General features: G+C 40.8%; 1 protein-coding gene across 1 annotated transcript in view; it reads right to left on the reverse strand.

Moving 5' to 3' along the window:
• Positions 1–20,950, reverse strand: part of LOC123363804 (probable acyl-CoA dehydrogenase 6) — a 153,468-nt gene that overhangs the window by 23,844 nt on the left and 108,674 nt on the right. The window lies entirely within an intron of this gene.

The following is a 20,950-nucleotide window of genomic DNA, read 5'->3' on the forward strand; positions in this document are numbered from 1 at the left end:
TCCTAGTGTTACCAACTCTCCAGCATTGGCCTGGAGTCTCCTGGAATTAGCATTGATCTCCTGGTGTAACTATTGAAAGCAATCTGAGAGGTTTTAATAGAATATTTTAAGAAAATGACATTATGTCATGTTGGGGAAAAAAATCTCCTGGAATAGCTTCAGTCAGCGTTGGCAACCCTATCATTTCCTCAGTGTGCCTTCCATACCACACTCATACTGCAGACTCTTTTGCAAACCCTCTGAACAGGGCTTAAGTGGTGTGAAGGGTCTTGTGCTAGACCGCTGCATGGCAGGGGATTTTCACCCCCATGAACATTAGTACTATAGGTGTTAGATAGGGTGCATCTTAAACTGTTTTTTAAATCATGCAGGAAAATCCATTATTTGCGTCTTCCCATCACAACTCCCACCAGCCAGAGGTAAAAAAGGAATCAAGGAAAACCACTGACAGCATTTTTTTCTGTAAACTTAAAAAAAAAATATTTAATGCTTGACTTCGGCTCTCTTCTGACAATATACAGCATCTGTGAAACTGCAATTCAACAACTTTGCTATACTGTGACATTCAAGGAAAAAATTCTGCTATCTTGCAAGAAGTTAAACTGTGTTTTAAGGAAATGAGTTTTATGAAAAAGTAAACTTGTTTTCCAGCATGAAAGCATGGGTCAGGAAAAAAAACAAACAGTTATTCAGGCAAAACTTCCACTGTGTTGGCTATGTAAAAAATGTATGTTGTTCAAACAAGCCTGCCTTAACAAGCTATAACTGATCTGTCCCCATTATTATTTACTGCTCTACCCATTTTTGTGTTGTTTGCTAATTTTACCAGCAATGAATTTATATTTTCTTCCAAATCACTAAAGACGTTGAATAGAACCAGGCCAAGAACACATCCCTCTGAGACCCCACTAGAAACACCCCCACTGGATGATAATTCCCCATTTACAGTTGTTTTTTGTGATCTATCAGATACCATGTGTTTAATACATTTAATATTGGCTACATGGATTTTGCACAGAGCTATTTTTTTCCATCAGAATGTCATGTGGGCTAAGTCAAATGCCTTACAGAAGCTACCTTTATCAACCAAACTTCTATTCTCATCAAAATATGATATCAAGTCTGTTTGACAAGTGCTATTTTTCACAAGACTATATTGATTGCCATTAATTATGCTATCACCTGTTAATTCTTTACTGATCATATCCTATATCGGCCTTTCTGTGATTTTGTCCAGAATCAATGTCAGGCTAACTGGCCTACTGCTACACAGGTTATCCAGTTTACCCTTTTTAAATATTGGCACATTAATTTCAAGGCAGGTCTTGCAGTTTACATTAATTGAGGACCTGTCCTTCAGTCAAAGGAGCAGGATGGGTGGGAGAACCTTTTAGTCTGATCTGAGTACTAGCTGCCTCTTTCACTTTGCTGGTGCATATGGGAGCTGCATTTCATTAACCCCATTCCTGCTGATATCAAATCATGTCAGCAGCCCCAATTATAGGAACACCAAGAAACAGACATAAGAACATAAGAACAGTCATACTGGGTCAGATGAAAGGTCCATCCAGCCCAGTATCCTGTCTACCGACAGTGGCCAATGCCAGGTGTCCCAGAGGGAGTGAACCTAACAGGTAATGGTCAAGTGATCTCTCTCCTGCCATCCATCTCCACACTCTGACAGACAGAGGCTAGGGACACCATTCCTTATCCATCCTGGCTAATAGCCATTAATGGACTTAACCTCCATGAATTTATCTAGTTCTCTTTTAAACCCTGTTATAGCCCTAGCCTTCATAACCTCCTCAGGCAAGGAGTTCCACAAGTTGACTGTGCGCTGTGTGAAGAACTTCCTTTTGTTTGTTTTAAACCTGCTGCCCATTAATTTCATTTGGTGGCCCCTAGTTCTTATATTATGGGAACAAGTAAATAACTTTTCCGTATTCATTTTCTCCACACCACTCATGATTTTATATACCTCTATCATATCCTCCCCCTTAGTCTCCTTTTTTCCAAGCTGAAAGGTCCTAGCCTCTTTAATCTCTCCCCATATGGGACCTGTTCCAAACCCCTAATCATTTTAGTTGCCCTTCTCTGAACCTTGTCCAATGCCAGTATATCTTTTTTGAGATGAGGAGACCACATCTGGACGCGGTATTCAAGATGTGGGCATGGCATGGATTTATATAAGGGCAATAAGATGTTCTCCATCTTATTTTCTATCCCTTTTTAAAATTATTCCTAACATGCTGTTTGCTTTTTTGACTGATGCTACACACTGCATGGACATCTTCAGAGAACTATCCACCATGACTCCAAGATTTCTTTCCTGATTCGTTGTAGCTAAATTAGCCCCCATCATATCGTATGTATAGTTGGGGTTATTTTTTCCAATGTGCATTACATTTATCCACATTAAATTTCATTTGCCATTTTGTTGCCCAGTCACTTAGTTTTGTGAGATCTTTTTGAAGTTCTTCACAGTCTGCTTTGGTCTTAACTATCCTGAGCAGCTGAGTATCATCTGCAAACTTTGCCATTCACTGTTTACCCCTTTCTCCAGATCATTTATGAATAAGTTGAATAGGATTGGTCCTAGGACTGACCCTTGGTTACCCCTCTCCATTCTGAAAATTTACCATTTATTCCTATCCTTTGTTCCCTGTCTTTTAGCCAGTTCTCAATCCATGAAAGGATCTTCCCTCTGATCCCATGACAACTTAATTTACTTAAGAGCCTTTTGTGAGGCTTTCTGGAAATCTAAGTACACTATGTCCACTGGATCCCCCTTGTCCACATGTTTTCTGACCCCTTCAAAGATCTCTAATAGATTAGTAAGACATGATTTCCCTTTACAGAAACCATGTTGACTTTTGCCCAACAATTTATGTTCTTCTGTGTGTCTGACAATTTTATTTTTTACTATTGTTTCAACTAATTTCCCCAGTACTGACATTAGACTTACCGATCTGTAATTGCTGGAATGACCTCTAGAGCCATTTTTAAACATTGGTGTTACATTAGCTATCTTCCACTAATTGGGTACAGAAGCCGATTTAAAGGACAGGTTACAAACCACAGTTAACAGTTCCGCAATTTCACATTTGAGTTCTTTCAGAACTCTTGGGTGAATGCTATCTGGTCCCGGTGACCTGTTACTGTTAAGTTTATCAATTAATTCCAAAACGTCCTCTAGTGACACTTCACTCTGTGACAATTCCTCAGATTTGTCACCTACAGAGGACGGCTCAGGTTTGGGAATCTCCCTAACATTCTCAGCCAGGAAGAATGAAGCAAAGAATTCATTTAGTTTCTCTGAAATGACCTTATCATCTTTAAGTGCTCCTTTTGTATCTCTGTCGTTCAGGAGTCCCACTGGTTGTTTAGCAGGCTTCCTACTTCTGATGTACTTTAAAAACAATTTGTTATTACCTTTTGAGTTTTTGGCTAGCTGTTCTTCAAACTCCTTTTTGGCTTTTCTTATTACATGTTTACACTTAATTTGGCAATGTTTATGCTCCTTTCTATTTACCTCACTAGGAGTTGACCTCTACTTTTTAAAAGATGCCTTTTTATCTCTCACTGCTTCTTTTACATGGTTGTTAAGCCACGGTGGCTCTTTTTTAGTTCTTTTACTGTGTTTTTTAATTTGGGGTATACATTTAAGTTGAGCCTCTATTATGGTGTCTTTGAAAAGTGTCCATGCAGCTTGCAGGGATTTCACTCTAGTCACTGTACCTTTTAATTTCTGTTTAACTAACCTCCTCATTTTTGCATAGTTCCCCTTTCTGAAATTAAATGCCACCGTGTTGGGCTGTGGAGTCTTTGCTCTTTCTCCTCATATATTGGGCCAAGTTCTGTAGGTTTTATTCATGCCGAACACCCTAGTATACCCATCTTGACAGGGATGATCAACTGCGGCTGATCATTCATTCACCGAACAAAACACAGAAGTGAATATATGTTATAGTGCAGCTGGTATCATTGCTGTTATTAAAAGTTGCCCAACGCTTCCTATTATAAAACCTGGCTTTCAGTTGCTTATAACTTTACCAAACTTTAATTGTTTGGGGCTGATATTTTCCATAATGAGTGTCTGCCTTATAGGCTAGATTTTTTTGAAAGTTTCAGCCAAAAGAGTTCAGCTGTTTTTGGGATCAAGATTAGGGAAAATACAATGTTTTGCCATTTAAAATAATCCTGACAACCTTTTCTTTGAGAAACTCTCATGCACCCATGTTTTGGAAAAAGGAGCTGAAATTTGGCAGGGATGTGACTTGTGCTGTTCCTGAGGAATTGGCCAAGTTATAAGCCTTTGTAAAATCTCAGTTCACACACTTTCAGCAGAGACTTAGAACTTAGCAGCTAAAATCTCCAAAGATTCCATCCTCACTGAGAATGCTCTAGCCCCTCACAACTCCTAGCGCTGACCGGACTGTGCAGGCACCATTTCCACAGAGCAACTGAGCATGTTCCGTGCCACCTAAATTTTAGCATTTCCTAACATTTGAGTGCTTGACTTTGCAACCTTAATGTTCTTTTAACGCATTTTTATGTGTAATATATATTAAAATAAAGCTCCTTGTAGACGGCTGGAAATTTTTTTGCTCCCTGGTCCATTGTATAAGATAATAGGTCCCAATTGTGGCACATTAATCATTAATGTTAAAATAGTTACATAGAAACTATCCATTCTTTTTTGCCCCATACTTAGTATTCATGACATTCCACCAACGTTACTGTTAATAGTGAAGAAATGATTAAATATTATACTGTAGATGATGCTAAATGGGGTGAAATAAAAAAAGTCACAGCAGGATCCAAATCCCATTACATTTCCTTGATCCACTTCTTAGTTCTATTTATGTGCACTCATTTAAAAGCTGAAAGCCCCCTTAATTCATCTTAAATGGCAATGAATTTGCTTTCTGACAGATGTGATTCTTGCTGCACTGAATGAAAATATGTCAACTGTGCATCACTATTCTGGTTTAATAGAGCTGATGATCATCCTCTTAAAGTGGGGGAGAAAAGCTGACAGTTTTCATTCTTGTTTCTCCTACTCCAAGGGAAAAAAACTGCACTGAAGTGAATTGATTAATTAGTAAGGAATGAACATTTCTAATTAGGACTGACACCTTCTGACATACTGTTAGCTGCAAATTGTAGTTTTGAGTATGAACAGCTGCACTTGGTTCTTTACACTACACTCGGTATTTGATTAAACCACATCAAGCTTTCTTGTTTTTCAGCTCACACATTCGAATGGATGATCATCTAACCCACTTCAAACTAGATATGAAGTCTTCTGGGATAAGGTACCACTCCTTACACAGGTGGTGCAGCAATTCTTGTGAGATTAAATGTAACAGCTGATTATGAATTAACATCAGTAAATTCAAAAGAACCAAATTCTGACACAAATGACACAGTTACTTTTAGTTACTCATTATCTAAGGGGAAAAAAGCAGAAAAATAGACTTTGATGAGAAAATCTTAAGACACAACTGCATTATTCCACAACATGTAACAATGAAAATGATGTAAATGATTTTGCTCATTTACTGTCAAGTAGTATATATATCAATTCTAAATAGTCTCCTACTAGTCAATATCAGAAAGGCAAAGGTATGGCCATTTGTAACCGGTAAGGCACACCTAATACAATGAGCCCTAATCCTGCGTGGGGCCCCAATGTTCTAATATAATAAACATAAATAATATCATTACATTTTAACTACTTCTCAGCCAGGTTAGTTCAGACTGGAATTAATTTGTTTATTGTAAGTTAATAGAGAACATTTTCTGGGACAAAGCCTGTTCATCCAGAGGATCAAAGGTTGGATGATTTCCACTCAGGCTCCGTTAGACTGAAATTCTCGGAGTAAAACACAATTTAATGTGAGTTTAGTATGGGCATGTCTACATACGAAATTCATTTTGGATTAACTTGATTTTGGGGGGGATAAATTGCCTTGTGTCCACACAAGTTTTTTCTCAATCACCTGGTGCCTCAATACTCATTAAAAAATCCACTTTGGAAGTGAATTTCCATAATAAAGTTGGCATGAACATATCCTCAGTTTGAATGAACAATTCCTCCTCTGTCCTCCCACTGCTTTCGCACATTGATTTGCTGCACACTTAGATCAACCTGTTTGTTTACTATGTGCCCCCTCTATCACCCTAGGGTCATCTTGACCAGATATCACCTTCCTGTTTAAATGCTCGTGCTCAGCAAGGCAACCCCACTGCAGTTCAGTTTCCAGACTCCAATACTGATTTAGACATTCACCCCCATGCTTCTGTGTGGTCCTATGCAGAGGTCCTAGACTTCCTTGCCATCTCAGGAGAGGAGCAGATCAAATCTCACCTGAACAGCAATCACCAGAACACCAAGATAAATGAGAGGATATAAGACCAAATGAAGGAGAGGGATCAGTTCTGTGGCCCAGGCCAGTGCTCCAACAAAGAAAAGTCGCCCCAGCAGGGTTATATAAATGTCAAGGAGAATAAGAGGATCCATGGAAGAGCTCGCAAGACCTGTGTCTACTATGAAGAGATTGACTAGACTTTTGCATGGGGGGTCACCACTGAACTCCAGAATATTGTGGCCTTGGACACTCCCATGGATGCTGACCAGGACTCTGAGAAGGAAGAAACTGCCCCAGTCAGCCAGGATCACTGTGACAGGGTGCAGTCCTGAGAGCTGTGGGAACCACTCTAGCCACTCAGTTGGGTTGGCCCTGCTCACACTGCTTGGGGACACAGCCAGCCAAACCCTACCCCTGTTATCACCGAACACGACAGCAGATGGCGCCACACATCCTAACTGAGCTACCTGAGAAAGCAGCTTCTCCCAAGCCACTCAAATACATGCAGCAGACAGCAGCCAATTTCCTAGCTTTCCAGACTCACACCCCACACTTGAGTATAACCCGGGAACAGCTCAAGCTCATAAAATTTGTCCCCTCTCTCAATGTGGAGAGGAATATGCAACAGCCTTTTGCCCCCGAGTTATGATTCCCACACAATTCACTCCAACTCACTGGTTTAGATAAAGCAAAAACAAGTTTATTAAATATAAAAGATAGATTTTAAGTGATTATAAGGGATAGAAAACAGATCAAAGCAGATTAATGAGCAAATAAACAAAAAGCGCAAACTAAGCTTAATATACTAAATAGATTGGACATCAGTAGCAGATTCTGACCCTAAGAGATGATACAAGCAGGCTGCAGATTCTTCAGGAGTAAGCTGCACTTGCTTGACAGCTTGGAATCCCCAGGTGTTTCATTCACAGGCTAGAAATCCCATTAGCCTGGGTCCCGCATTCCCCCCAGGTCAGTCTTTGTTCCTCAAGTGTTTCCAGGAGTCTTCTTGGGTGGGGAGTGAAGAACACCAGATGATGTCACTCCCTGCCTTATACAGCTTTTGCATATGGCGGGAATCCTTTGTTTCAAAGCTTGGTTCCCAGACCAGTCTGTGGAAAAATACTGACATCCCAAGATGGAGTCCAGCATCATGTGATCTGATCACATGTCCTTATAGAGTCATAGCAGCCATTACTTGGAGGCTGTCTGTAGTATTCTCAGGAAGGCTCCCCAGATGGGAGGTAAGCTTCTCCTAAGGCCTACTGTTTTTTCTAATGGTCTAATGCCCTGGATAAGCCCTTCCCAACTAGCTATCTAGACTGAAAGCGTCTTGTCTAGTTGGCATTACCCAGGTGTAACTACATTTGAAATACAGATATATAGTCAATATTCATAACTTCAGATACAAAAATGATACATGCATACGAATAGGATAATCATATTCAGCAAATCATAACTTTTCCAATGACATCTCACATGATTAATCTTGCATAAAATGTCATAATTATGCTATAATAATATCATAACAATATCACTGCAAAGAATATGGGGTGCAGTGTTGTACTCTTGCAAAACTCCAAGGCAGGATCCAGAGCAGAAACAGTTCTGGACACCCGGGAGACTTTGAATCTCATCCTGACAGTGCTGGGGGGAGACCTCTTCCAGTAAGTATTATGTGCTGTATATTACAATGCACAAGGGGATTTCAACAACTTTATTTCAGGTACGATCAAAGTGCTGCCACGCTGGGCAGATGTGAGTCAGGAGTCTCTCTCTTCCTCCTTGACTTCTATTTCCCTCTCTTCCCCCATTATGCTCACAATGTTGGGCTCACCAGGGAATTTCAGCTCCAAAACATTTATTTCTCTTGAAATATCAAAGCCCACAACTGTCTGCAAAATGTGCCAGGACCCCCTTTCCCATGCTGTTTAAAACTCCTTCCCTTCCTGATCGACTGCACCTCCCCCTCTCCCTGCTCAAGATGGGTTCAAAATGCATTATATGGCAGAAAAATTTATTGTAGCGGTAGATACAGAAAGAAAAAAAACAAGAGGAAAAGTACTTTGGATCACACTTTCATTCATGACCTCAGTCTTTAGCTACACTGATATTTGATGAGGTAAATTGCACAAATCAGGCTTCAGAAATATTTTAAAATGCATACAGATGATAAGGTGTCATGGCTATCTGCCAAATTCTATTTATTTGGCAGTGCACTTTGTAATGATCTGCGGGTGTCATAAAAAAACTTAAGGCAAAGCTAGTGCTCTACATTGGCATGCATACTGCAAGGCAATACAACTCTCTCAGGACTGCCCATATAGCTTGCCGTTCCTTTCCACTCCTGCACCAGCTCTGAGATCATTATCTTTACAAAAGCAACATGGCATATCTTCCTGGGTTGGCCACTGCATTTCTGCACAGGATCTTTCTCTACCTTTTGGGGAAATGCGTTAGAGTAACATCCTCCAATGTAAAGAGGGCCTGTAGAGGTGCGCATACAATTACTAACCTGCTCCCTGCTGCCCCTTCACCATTCCATGGTGATCAACCAGGCCTTGCAGCACCATAGTAATGATGACCTCCAGGACCTGGTGTGAGGGGCAAAGAATAGGCACATGGGTCCCCCCAAAAATCCAGTAAATCCATCAATAATCTCCTGTGCATTGCCAAGGTTTCTGACCCAGGGTGACAGCCCTTCTTGACACCTTCATGACAACAGCTCCAACAACTGACCTACCAACACCAAACCAGTTAACTACCGACTAGTTGCCATCAGGACTGGTAAGCTTCCAGACAGTGATGGCCAAGCACTTCTCCACAGGGAACTCATATAGATGTTCTGCCACTGCAACTCTGAGTGAGCTCTGCACAGGTTTCTAGAAAAGTGGCCTTTGTCATCCTGACGTTCTGCTGCAATCTGCATCACTGCCCTGTCCCACCATGGGATATGCACTTATTTGCGGGGGGAAATGCAGCTTTTTGTGGATGCAAAGTTTCAAAGAGAAGTAGCTTAAGGTGTCTGATGATTTTGGGAATCCAACTATGTACAGCTTATGAATTCCAGTTTGATTGTATGAACTGTCTGTATCTTTATGTCATACAATTGTCTTTTATTCTGTGTTCTGCCCCAGACTCCTTGTTCTAAGGAGACAAGGAAGTGGTAGCCACATGTCTATCCATGAATAGGTTGATCATTAAAGACTATCAGCATCTGAATAGCTCTTTGCCATGGAGAACAAAAAGGAGTGACTGCATCCTCAGTAAAAGTGATTTTCTCCAACCTCTCTGCAGGTTGAGGCTGAGGTTTGAAGGAATGGAATTTACCAGTAATAGGACCACAAAACTAGATGTAAGAGTCAGGATTTAAAAACTCAGAGGGACTCGCAGAGAAAAAGGAAGCTTGGACAGGAGAGAGGAACACAGGGGCATGCTTTCATAGGAGAGGGGACCTTTGTAACTAGGGGACAGGCCAAGGAAGAAAGAAGCTGATCTCTCTCTCTCCTCCAGCCAAACACCACATTCCAGCTGAGAAGTGGTAAGAAGAGAGGTGCAGGAGAGAGGACTAAGACTCCTGAAAAAACACTGACTCAAATCCTAACGAACACTCAAGAGTAGTCAGGAAACAGAGACAGTGACAGCGTGTAGGTGTTCTATTGTTTTGTATAGTTCTGCATGTCTCTTGTGCTAGCTAAAGAAAAGAGTGGTTTGTTTTGGATTGGCTTTTGTAAAGTCTGTATGATATCGTGGGTCTCTGAAGAGGTAACTGTAACCCAGAGTGCCCACAAGGTCAGAGGAGATCTGGAAAAGGATGTGCTTAAGCTACTGGAGTCTATAGCTAATGTCTATGGCAGGGGTGCTCAACCTGTGGCTCCGGAGCCACATGAGGCACCTCAGAAGTTAATATGCAGCTCCTTGTATAGACACCAACTTCGGGGCTGGAGCTACAGGTGCCAGCTTTCCAATGTGTTGGTGTCACACCCCAATGGCCCCCTCCCTCAAGGGGTCCCCCTGAGGGAGGCAGATCAGCACTGTATATTGCTAACGCTGTTGCAAGCATCGCAGGGCATTTTGGGAAGGGCCAAAGGTGTGAGTGTGGAATGGAAAATTCCTTTGCAGGTTGCAAAAGGCCAAAGAACAGCATACTCATATTCAGGAACATCAGTTAAGAAGTGTTGCCTTTCTATCATAAAATATGCAAGTATGTCCATAGGAATGTATTACTATACTTTCATATACTATTATATTATATCTTAACAGCTCAATTCCCTCTGTGAGATCTCCAAGGAGGATCTCAAATACAGTATGATAATGATGAATGCAATTCAGAAATACTGATCCACTGCACATTTGCAAACACCAAAAAGCATTTATGCCTGTTCTGCACCACCCAACATGCAGATGAGGAGTGTCAACTATAGTTAGGGTGACCAGACAGCAAGTGTGAAAAATTGGGACAGGGGGTTGAGGGTAATAGACCCCTATAGAAGAAAATGCCCCAAATTATTGGGACTGTCCCTATAAAATAGGGAAAACTGGTCACCCTAATTATCGTCTACCACACCTTGAGTGCGAGTGATATGGTCTTGGCATTGCCTGAATTGAAGGATCAATGGCACACCTGGTCCAAGAACTCCATGTACTCTGTTCAGCAGCTTCAGATAAATGGAAGATTGTATTGTTTAAAATACGAAAATAAATTAGACGACCATTATATCCTTTGCATTATGGCTTTGATATTGCCATTCTTTTTTTTTTTCAAACTCTGCTTCTATATCATCAGTGATTCTCATGTTTTTTGCATTGCACTGGAGAAGTAGTTAGGAGAAAGCTGGAGGTTTAGGCAAGTGCAGAGCGGACATTTATGGCTTTTGACACCCAAGGAAGTGTAGGAGGAAGTTTTGGATTATGGGACATGCACATGAGCTGGAATTTTCATCAGAAATGAGCATAGTAAAATAATTATTAATATTGATATTTACATTTTCATTAAAAGCGGCAAAGAGTTCTGTGGCACCTTATAGACTAACAAATGTTTGTGCACAGAACTCTTTGCTGCTTTTACAGATCCAGACTAACACAGCTACCCCTCTGATATTTTACATTTTCATTGTCACTGGGTATTAGAGTTAATGTGCCATGAAATGAATAAGATGAATAGCAGCACTTCACTCAGTTCAGAGCTATTGTTTCAGGCTTCCCATTGACTCAGACAAACCTGTGTTGGTTTGTACTCAGTTCACATGTAATAACAAGGACTATCACTTAGGGCAAGATCCTGGCATAGGGGAACATGGCAGCATAAAGCGCACCCTTACCCCTTGTATGCAAGTTATAGCACAGGGGTGGACAAAGGCAGGGAGAAACAGCCTTTGTGGGATTGCTACTCTCTCTTTTGTGCCTGTCCTCTCCTCCCATACACACTAGCCAACACAACTGAGCTGGCGTCAACAAAAAAGTGATCTGTGATTGGTAAAGGGTTGGTGCAAATTACTTCCCCTCTGGAGCAAACAGGGAATCAGGGAATCACAGAGTCACAGTTTGATCCCTGGCACACTCCTGGGGCAGCATAACTATAGGCTGCCTGTTATTCAGAGTCAGTGGCAAACCCATGAGTTAGCCTTTAATTGGAATGTTCCTGTTTCCATCGTGGCCTGTGCCAATTAAGAGGGCGATACTATATTTTAAACCTGCTCAGCTCTCTATACACTTGGAAACAACTCTGCTCCATTACAACTACCTTTACTTCACATCTTAAAATAAGCGCATACAAAAATAAATCTGTTTTAAAAAGTTGTAACTTGAAGAATGCATTGATTTCCTCAAATCACCACTATTCTGTATATGTAGGGAGAGAAAGAATTGGCAATACAAGTTAAACTAAACAGGTTAAACCAAAATGTATTCCCTTTCCTCCAAATAATCACCACTCACCTTAATACCCAGTTAGAAACAATAAAAAGGGATGAAGTAGTAGTCCAATGCCAAGACTGAACAATAGCTACATCCACCTAATAGCACGAAGGACGAGACACAATGCACTGTTTGTTTTCCAGCCCAAGGGCAATATATTTCATTCAGTATTTCACCTGGAAGCTGTCTTCTAAATACAACATATTAAGAATGAAGGCAAGTAAAGTGCTATAACTAGAATGCCTTTGAAAGATCTGACATAGGGATGCCAGTGAGCCATGAGCAGGGCCAGACACATGAAAGGTCCGATCTTTGACAGATCCTTTTGCATTCAGTTTCCAAGCACAGCAGTAGCATTGTTAAACTTAAGATGCCTAAAAAGACTGTTCTGTTTTTAGGCTTCTTCAAGTGAAGCAGGTTTGTTTCCCCCTGCAGCCTTTTACATAAAAAGAACTGAGTGCAAATCAAAATTAGTAGGATTGCTCCTGGTTAAAGATCACCCAAGAGGATGTTTTAAGGATTGTCAGAAATGTTCATTTTGGAAGGAAGAAACTGGGGGATGAGGAGGACTAGAGATCATGCAAAAAGATGTTAGGTAAAATTTTCAAAAGCACTTAAGTGTGGTCACTTTTCAAGTAACTTTTGAAAACAGAACTTAAGTGCTTTTGAAAATGTTACCCATGAATTTGAATTCTGAGCTGTCTCTGGGCATGGTACTAAAAACTGCCACCACTTTGCACTTCTATGGCACCTTCCTCTTAAGATCTCCAAGAGTTTTTACAAACATGAACAAATTAAGCCAAGATTACATAGATGACTGAAATGAAAAATCGAGACCAAGGGTGATATCCTTGTATCAATGGGAGTTTTGGCTTTGACTGCAATGCAGCCAGGATTTCACCCTAAGTTGTCAGTAATTAGAAACCTAAGTCTGGATGTAATAATTAACATTTATTTCAAGCCTTCATTTGCGTATGCAGTTACCCATCCAAAGTATTTCAGTGTTTATTTCAATGCCCATCTATGCATGTATTTGAGGGAACCATATATTCAATTATACATAAGTAGTGCACTCGCCTGGCATATCAAAATGTCTGATTCAATTTCCAAGGAGAGTTTTGTAAATATGATGAAAGTAGAATTGGACCCAAAGTTAGAGAAGACTTAAGTCAACAAGGTGCTGCTTATTCTTTCAGATTGTTCCAGATTTCCTTTTAGTTTTTTTGGGGGGAGGGAGTTTTGAATAGTTGATAATTTTAGTAGGCTATTTGCTATGCTCAAAGTCCCTAGAATACATATTGAAATGAGTTTTAAATGCAGTAATTAATTATGTCAAGTCTGGTTGATTTTTTTAAAATTACCGTAGTTTAGGAGCAATGTAGTATGGCTGCATCCAGCAGGAACCATTGAGGCTGGGACTACGATGGAGTGATGTATGAGCATGCTATTCAGGATGAGCTATCTGCCCTTACTATATCTCTCCAGGTTAAAGTGCATCACAGCAGAGCTTGCTATGACATGGAGTTTTCTCTTCCGTATTATGTGTTACCTTTACATTTTGCAGTAACACATTATTCTGAATACATACTCAGCGGAGTTGAGTCAAAAGTACAAAAATGTGTTCACTAATATTCATATGAATTTTGATTTCCCCACATTCATGGTTTTTCCATATTCAGTTTTTGCAAATATTCAGCTTTACTAGCACAAATGTATGTGAAAACCAAATTTTAAGCTCACATTACCCAATACCGACTAGAAGAAAAATTCAAACTGAAGAGCTGATTCTAGTATTCAAAATTTAAATGTGCACTGGTTTGTTTAGTTGGCAAATCTTTCAAAGTCTGTTCTTGTAGTGCAGATCATCTTTTCTATTCTATATAGGTTCTTATTCTGCGCTCACCAACACAGTATCTGAACACCATATAGTTGTGCAATAAGTAACACCATAGAGTTACACAGTTTAATACCAGAGGGACAACCATATCATCATCAGAGGCCACCAACACCACCCACTACCTGCTCGCTAAACCAAACCACCAATATTAGACCAACGTCTTACAGCCCACAGGAGATTAAACTATTATTTGCCACAGGCAGAGAATAGGAAGGACTAAGATGCACCAATGCTAGAGGCCCCCGCAATGGCAGGGAATTGGTTAAGTGAGATTGTGATGGGATCCGAGGGGGGGGGGCAGCCTGGGATTGGAGACCACTGCGCCCCTTTAACTCTCTCCAGCCTGGGTTGTCTCTCACAATGCGTTGCTAGTGACAAGCAGCAAACCCCTCCAGATGTTGTGATCACTCAGCACAACCGCATGTGCAGCCCCACACCCAGCTAGATTGCATGAATGCTCACAGATCCACTCAAGAATCACAAAGAGAAAGGCACCAGAGCCAAATCCCCCCATCTCCCAGCACTGTACCTCAGGAATATACCGTCTTGCACTGCTCAAGACAAGCAGTGCAAATTTAATTGGTTCACCACTTCATCAATGGAAAGTGGACATATACCAGCCTTTGCAAAACCTGAGCAGATTTACCACACACTTCAGGAAAACTCACCGGTAAAGATAAACAATTAAAGAAGTTTATTTACTATAAAAGATAGTTTTTAAGTGATATCATGTGATAGGCAAAAAGTCAGTTACCAAAAGAAATTAAATATAAGCACGCAGTCTAAACTCTCAACTCTACTAGACTGGGCAACAACTAGACTAAGCAGTTTTTCTCACCCCAGTGGATATTGCAGTCCTTAATATACAGATTTGTCCCTTCAATCTGGGAGAGTCTCCTCTGTTGGAGTCTTCAGTCTTCTTCCCAGTGTTGTTGTTGCTTGCAGCATACGTGGTGGCAGGAGAAAAGGCCCAGCATGTGGCCACTGTGTTTGTTTTATAACATCAGTCCCATGAGTTTGGGGAGCACAAATCCAGGCATGTCTGGGGCACTGCTGAGTCTCCAGGCAAGGTTGAGCAATTCTTCTGGTGTGGCCTCATGCAGGTGTGGCCTCAGGCAGGTGAGTCAATTGTAACTCCCTTGCTGGACAATGGTTATTGATGGGTTGTTTGAAACCCTGCCCAAGTGTTGGTAACTTTCCTTGCTGTTGCCTCTGAGGAGCTAATATCTGGCTGATTCCCCAACTCACAGCATATTTTCGTGACCACCATACAACACAATTCTCATAATTTCATATGCATTAATGATATACATCAGTGTTTCTCAAACTGGGGTCGCCGCTTGTGTAGGGAAAGCGCTTGGCGGGCCGGGCCGGTTTGTTTACCTGCCCTGTCCACAGGTCCGGCCAATCGCGGCTCCCACTGGTCCAGGCCAATGGGAGCTGCTGGAAGCGGCGCGGACCGAGGGACTTACTGCCTGCCGCTGTTCTTTCATCCTCTCCCCAGCGAGAGAAGTGCATGCAATGGAGTGTCACGTATTGGTAGGATTTTTGTTTTGTTTTATTAAATACACATGTTGTTACATGTTTATATTAGACAAGGCAAGATCAGAGAAATGCAAGTTCACTTGGAGCAGAAGTTGGTGAGATTTGTGATGGTCCTTAATTGCTGGGGGAGTTAATTCCAGTTTTGGGCTAGCCCCCCAAAAAGTTCCGTCTCCTGCACAGCTGAGAGTTCCAATGTGTCAGAAGAGCTAAGATGTTGACTATGGTTTTCTTCCCGAGAATTATGCAATCTTTTAGATATCCTGGGCCCAGACAATGGAGCACTGTGATGGGGTGTTCACCCTACACTGGAGAAGAAGGGGTTAATAGAGGCCTCATGGGCCTGCCACACCCTATCCCAGAAAGAAGTCGTGGAAATGAGTCCTTCAAGCAGCCTGGAGAGGCTGCACAGGAAGCAGCCAATTAGAGGGATGCTGCAAGGAACAGCCAATCAGGGCCCAGTAGGCTCACATAAAAGAAGCTGCAGGGCCATAGAAAGTGGCTGTGGGGAGCTCAAGGAGTCGGGACTGTGTTCTTAGTGGGCTGCAAGAAGGGCAGCACCTTGAACAGAGCAGTTGCTGGCAGGGACTAGGGAGCAAGAGGGAGTGCCTGGCTGGATGCTGGGATTTGCTGACTGAAAATCCTGAGAAGAGGGCGAAGAAGGTGCTGGGACCGTGGGGAAGCGGACCAGGGAACAGAAGCAGCATTAAGTGAAGTTAAAGGAACACAGCATGGGGCTGCTATCTACAGGGTCCCTGGGTCAGGATCCAGAGTAGTGGGTAGGTCTGGGTCCCCCTCTCCCCCATTCACCACTGGGGAAAAGGCTGGACTATTGATCTGAGATACTTCACCCTCGGAAGGGGGAAAACAGGGATGATGACATGGCCGGAGGGCAGAGTCATGAAGAGGATGCTGTGGTACTTGAACTGAAGTGGTTCTGCAGGCGGAGACAATGATGGGAAAGGCGCTACCTGCAGAGAGCGCACCAGCTGGCAGCGCTAATCCCTGTGATGGCCAGCTGGAGCTGCTGCTGTGGTGAGCAGACTCTGTCACAAGCACCTTGAATTGAGGACCATAGATTTAAAATTTATGGGAAGCCAGCGTATACACCAGAGAACAGGTTTGATATGCTCACAATAGTCTGTGTTGCTGAGGAGACGAGTTGCAGCATTCTATACTAGCTGGACTTTCCTTTACACTGAAGGCTTCATGCCCTGGTATATTGAATTTCATCTATTCTAAGTCTTCTGCAGCACCTCTCCCCAACATCAAAGCAATGAATGTAGTGTGCTCTCCCACTGGAATGAGATGTTTATGTGTGTGGTCAGTTGTCTTGATTACCCTCCTAGGTGCTGTTACTGCTATGTGTTGGAAAAACATTATAAAATACAAACCAAAACACTACAATGGAACAAAATTCTGCCCTCAGCTAGCTATTGATTTCTTTTAAACCACAGGGAAGAATTTAAAATAACAAAAGCCTCTTAAGGTATGGGCTATCATCTACTGTCTTATAAAATATTACAGTTTTATCCTTTACAGTATAATAAATGAACTACAGCTGTGCTAAAAGTGATCAAATGATAAACTATAGCTACTATCAGTTGTCTTTAGGTTCCTGGTGTATTTGTGTAAGGCAAAGGAAATTCTCTTTGGAAAGACTTCCCATGAGTAAGCCTTCCAAGTTTTTAAGTACACAGAAGGAGGGTCAGTATAAATCATGGAAATATATCCACATTTTCAGTCTATGGGGCTGCAGGAAATCAAAGATGTTGTTATTCGAAAGGGAAAGGAGCAGATAGAAGTCGTTCTCTGCAGAAGTACATAGGCATCAGTTGACTGTGCAATTAAGTCTCTTATCAAGAATTGTTTAAATGACCTATTATAAAGAATGATAATTTTTATTATCTTTACCTATATTTTACTTTATCATCAGCTCTCAACTTTATTATTAATTATGCTATTAATAGTTCATCCTTCCAGAATGGCTGCCACTATCTAATCCTTCAGTTTTCAGAGGTGTTTGTTGCAGATACTTTGCCTTATTATGGCCCCAATCCAGCAAAGCGCGTCTGCACCTGGATAACTTTAAGCATGTGAGCAGTCCCAATGCTGTAGTGTTTTGCTGGCTTGTAAGCCTAAATCTGGTTCGATGGGCTGCTATTAAGGGACAGGACTGCTATGGAACTACAGTATGAGCAGGGGCTCTTAGAGACAAGCGAGAATTTTGGGATGATGACATGTTACAACAGGTGTCATGCTGACAGGGCTGGATTATGACATTCTGAGGCCCTAAACTATGTGAAGTGTAAGAGGCCCCATACCATAAAAAAAATTATTTAATTATTTTCACAGAAAGGATATTGAATATGTAAACATGAAAGCTCTTTATTTGCATATATACAAAGGCGAAGTTGTAAAAAATAGAATAATAATCTAACTAAAACACATCTTGCAATATGCCTATCTGCATTATAAAATACTTTCAAATTAACATATTTTTATCTATGATTTCTTAGTTAGTAGCTATGAAAACTTTATAGCAACACAAAAGCAGTTACTTACACAGACCAGCTTACTTAATGGAAGCAGTACTACCTGCAGTATATCTGTTTGCAAATCACATTAAATTTAAAACTGAAATTTAAAACATTTTCTTTTGTGATTTTTGGAGAGCAAAATCATTGATGATGTCCTCAAATGATAAGCTATGGAGTTTGTCACTTTCGATGCACAGAATGCTTAGAGCAAATAGCTTTTCTAGCAGCATTTTCTAGGCAGACATCTCTCTTTGCGTTCGCTTCTCTATCCTCTCTCTGCCCCAGGACCACTAATTAGTCTCGAGCAAACACCTCGGACACACAGAGTGACAACAAGCTCTATGCATGAAAGAGAAAGAAAGAATTTACCAGAAAAAAGACTGGCATTGAGAAAGTGAGAAAAACTAGCCTATAGTCAAGAAAATATAATAAATATTATAGGCTTTAATAGCCTATATATCATATATGTACATAGTTTGAAATAACTTGCTCACCAAGTACTCAGAATATTTTGATATATATATGTATATTTTCCTTCACTTCTCAAAACCCTCTATTTATCCTTTCATCAGCACTCTCTGATATTTATTGGCTCCCGAAACTGACAGAGGGAAGCCAACACAAATTTATCCTCCTCAAGATCCACTCGACGCAAGTCCATAAGACGATCACCTGCAGACTCAATCATGTGAAGCATGGATAGCGCATGAAGCAGAAAGCAGTGTGCGCACTAAAATACACAATTGTACGTAAGTACAGATCAAAAGAAGAATGAACAAACTAACACTTAAGAAAAAGAAGAAAAACATGAGCGAAGGCTCTACAACTAAGCGCGCTGGACTGTGAACAAAAGATGGCAGCGTTCCGGCTATTACCAGCCAAGGGGGACACTATACATGAAGTCACTCCTAAGACGAGTCCCATACGAGTATGAGCTTGCAGGATTGCTTCACGACACTGCCATCTCAGACCTCACATTTTTCCCAATTTTATCAGCAGTGAGATTATTTATTTATTTAAATAAGTTATGAGGTATGGTCAGAATTTTACCAGTAGCAGCTGGCCAACAAAACGCTGCCTTAGGTGACTGATAGCAGACTTACTCATAGAAATACTAATTTTACAAATGCAATTATCATTTTTTATTCAGCCCTGGCCTTCTACTTGTCTATAATGAACAATTAGTGAAGGGTAAGGGTAGGATATGGGTATTTGTGTAATCAGATGTGAATATTTTTGTCATATTTGAATGAAAATGTCTATATTTAGAGAGAACCTTCTTTTCCCCATATCTCCTTTATTTATCAACCAATTTTGATAAAATGTGAAATGGAGTCAGTTTTTTTCTTTTTTAGAAGCCCCTCATATTGTGAGGCCCTAAGCTGTAACTTAGTTAGTTTATGCTTTAATCCGGTGCTGCATGTAGAAATCCAATAAACTGGATTCAGATGGAATGATGTAGTTGAATATAAAGAAAGAGGAACCAGTTGAATATAAAGAAAGAGGAACAATTCCAAAGCAAGGAAGGCCCTGTAAAATAAGTAAGCAAATGCCTGGTAAATGATGAACATACACAGATCAGTCAGTCAATGTGATACATGTGCTAGGACATTAAAGGAATTAGTTCAACTTATTGTACACCTAATAATTATTTCAGAAAAAAATGGAGGAAGTACTGGAAGGACTGAAAAAAGCACACAGTGCTGAGTTGCAAAAATGAAAGAGGACTGGTCCTAGTAATTACTGTCAAATTCATCCTTGGTGTCACTGTGTTGGGATGAATTTGGTTCAGAGAGGATTGGAGAACTATGGGCAGTTCACAGCCTGGATTTATTAAGGGGAGGTTGTGGGTGTGGTGAGGGGACTCTAAAGCTTATACCCACCTTCCTCTGAGTTGTTTTTTTCTGCCACCCACACACATCCCTCTCCTTCCATCATTGGTGTGCAAATTACACTTGTTTTGCCCTGCTAATGAATGCCAAACTTGGAGCAAGTTACATCTGTTTTCTGAACCAGTCATACTCAATGTGTAAGGTCACCATTAACATCACTCCTAAATTTGGTTCAATGTGTTTTTATTATTATTTCTTATTTTTAAACTCTTCCAACCTCCCCTGTCTTTCCACCCCAAACTTTTCCTTTTTCAACAGTGTCATTTGAGGATATTACGTGGGTTTCCACTTCTAAGACCATGATATTCACATTTGCTTTAAGACAAATGCTATAAACCTGTTGAGATTTATTTTCATAGACTGTGTGACATTAGTCTCTGACAGTCAAATAATTGATTCTCATTTGTTGTTGTTAAGACTGCATTACTACCATTCATCTTGCACCAGTTATTGAATCCTTCTACTGGTGTATCTTGATTTGGCTGGCAACATCAACATGTTGAGATTCTGTGTTTAACTTATGTCTAGTCTTGCTTTCAGTAACCAATATACTGCAGTAAAAGATGGCATATTTATTTTTGTCTCAGAAACATACCTAAATTAGCTAATTTCTTTTTGAATAATGCCAGCCCCATGAGAAACAAATCTGTGTCTGCTTGAACCAATTATTTAATTCTTCGCTTATTAGTCTTCCAGACCAGCTTGTTAGAATGCTTCAGAGGAGTCAAAGCTCTGTGTTTAGTGTTCTAGATCAAGTAGAACACATCACTTGGTTTTAAAAACTTATCTTCC

The sequence above is a fragment of the Mauremys mutica genome, chromosome 2, assembly GCF_020497125.1.
Source record: "Mauremys mutica isolate MM-2020 ecotype Southern chromosome 2, ASM2049712v1, whole genome shotgun sequence".
In the NCBI taxonomy this organism is placed as follows: domain Eukaryota; kingdom Metazoa; phylum Chordata; order Testudines; family Geoemydidae; genus Mauremys; species Mauremys mutica.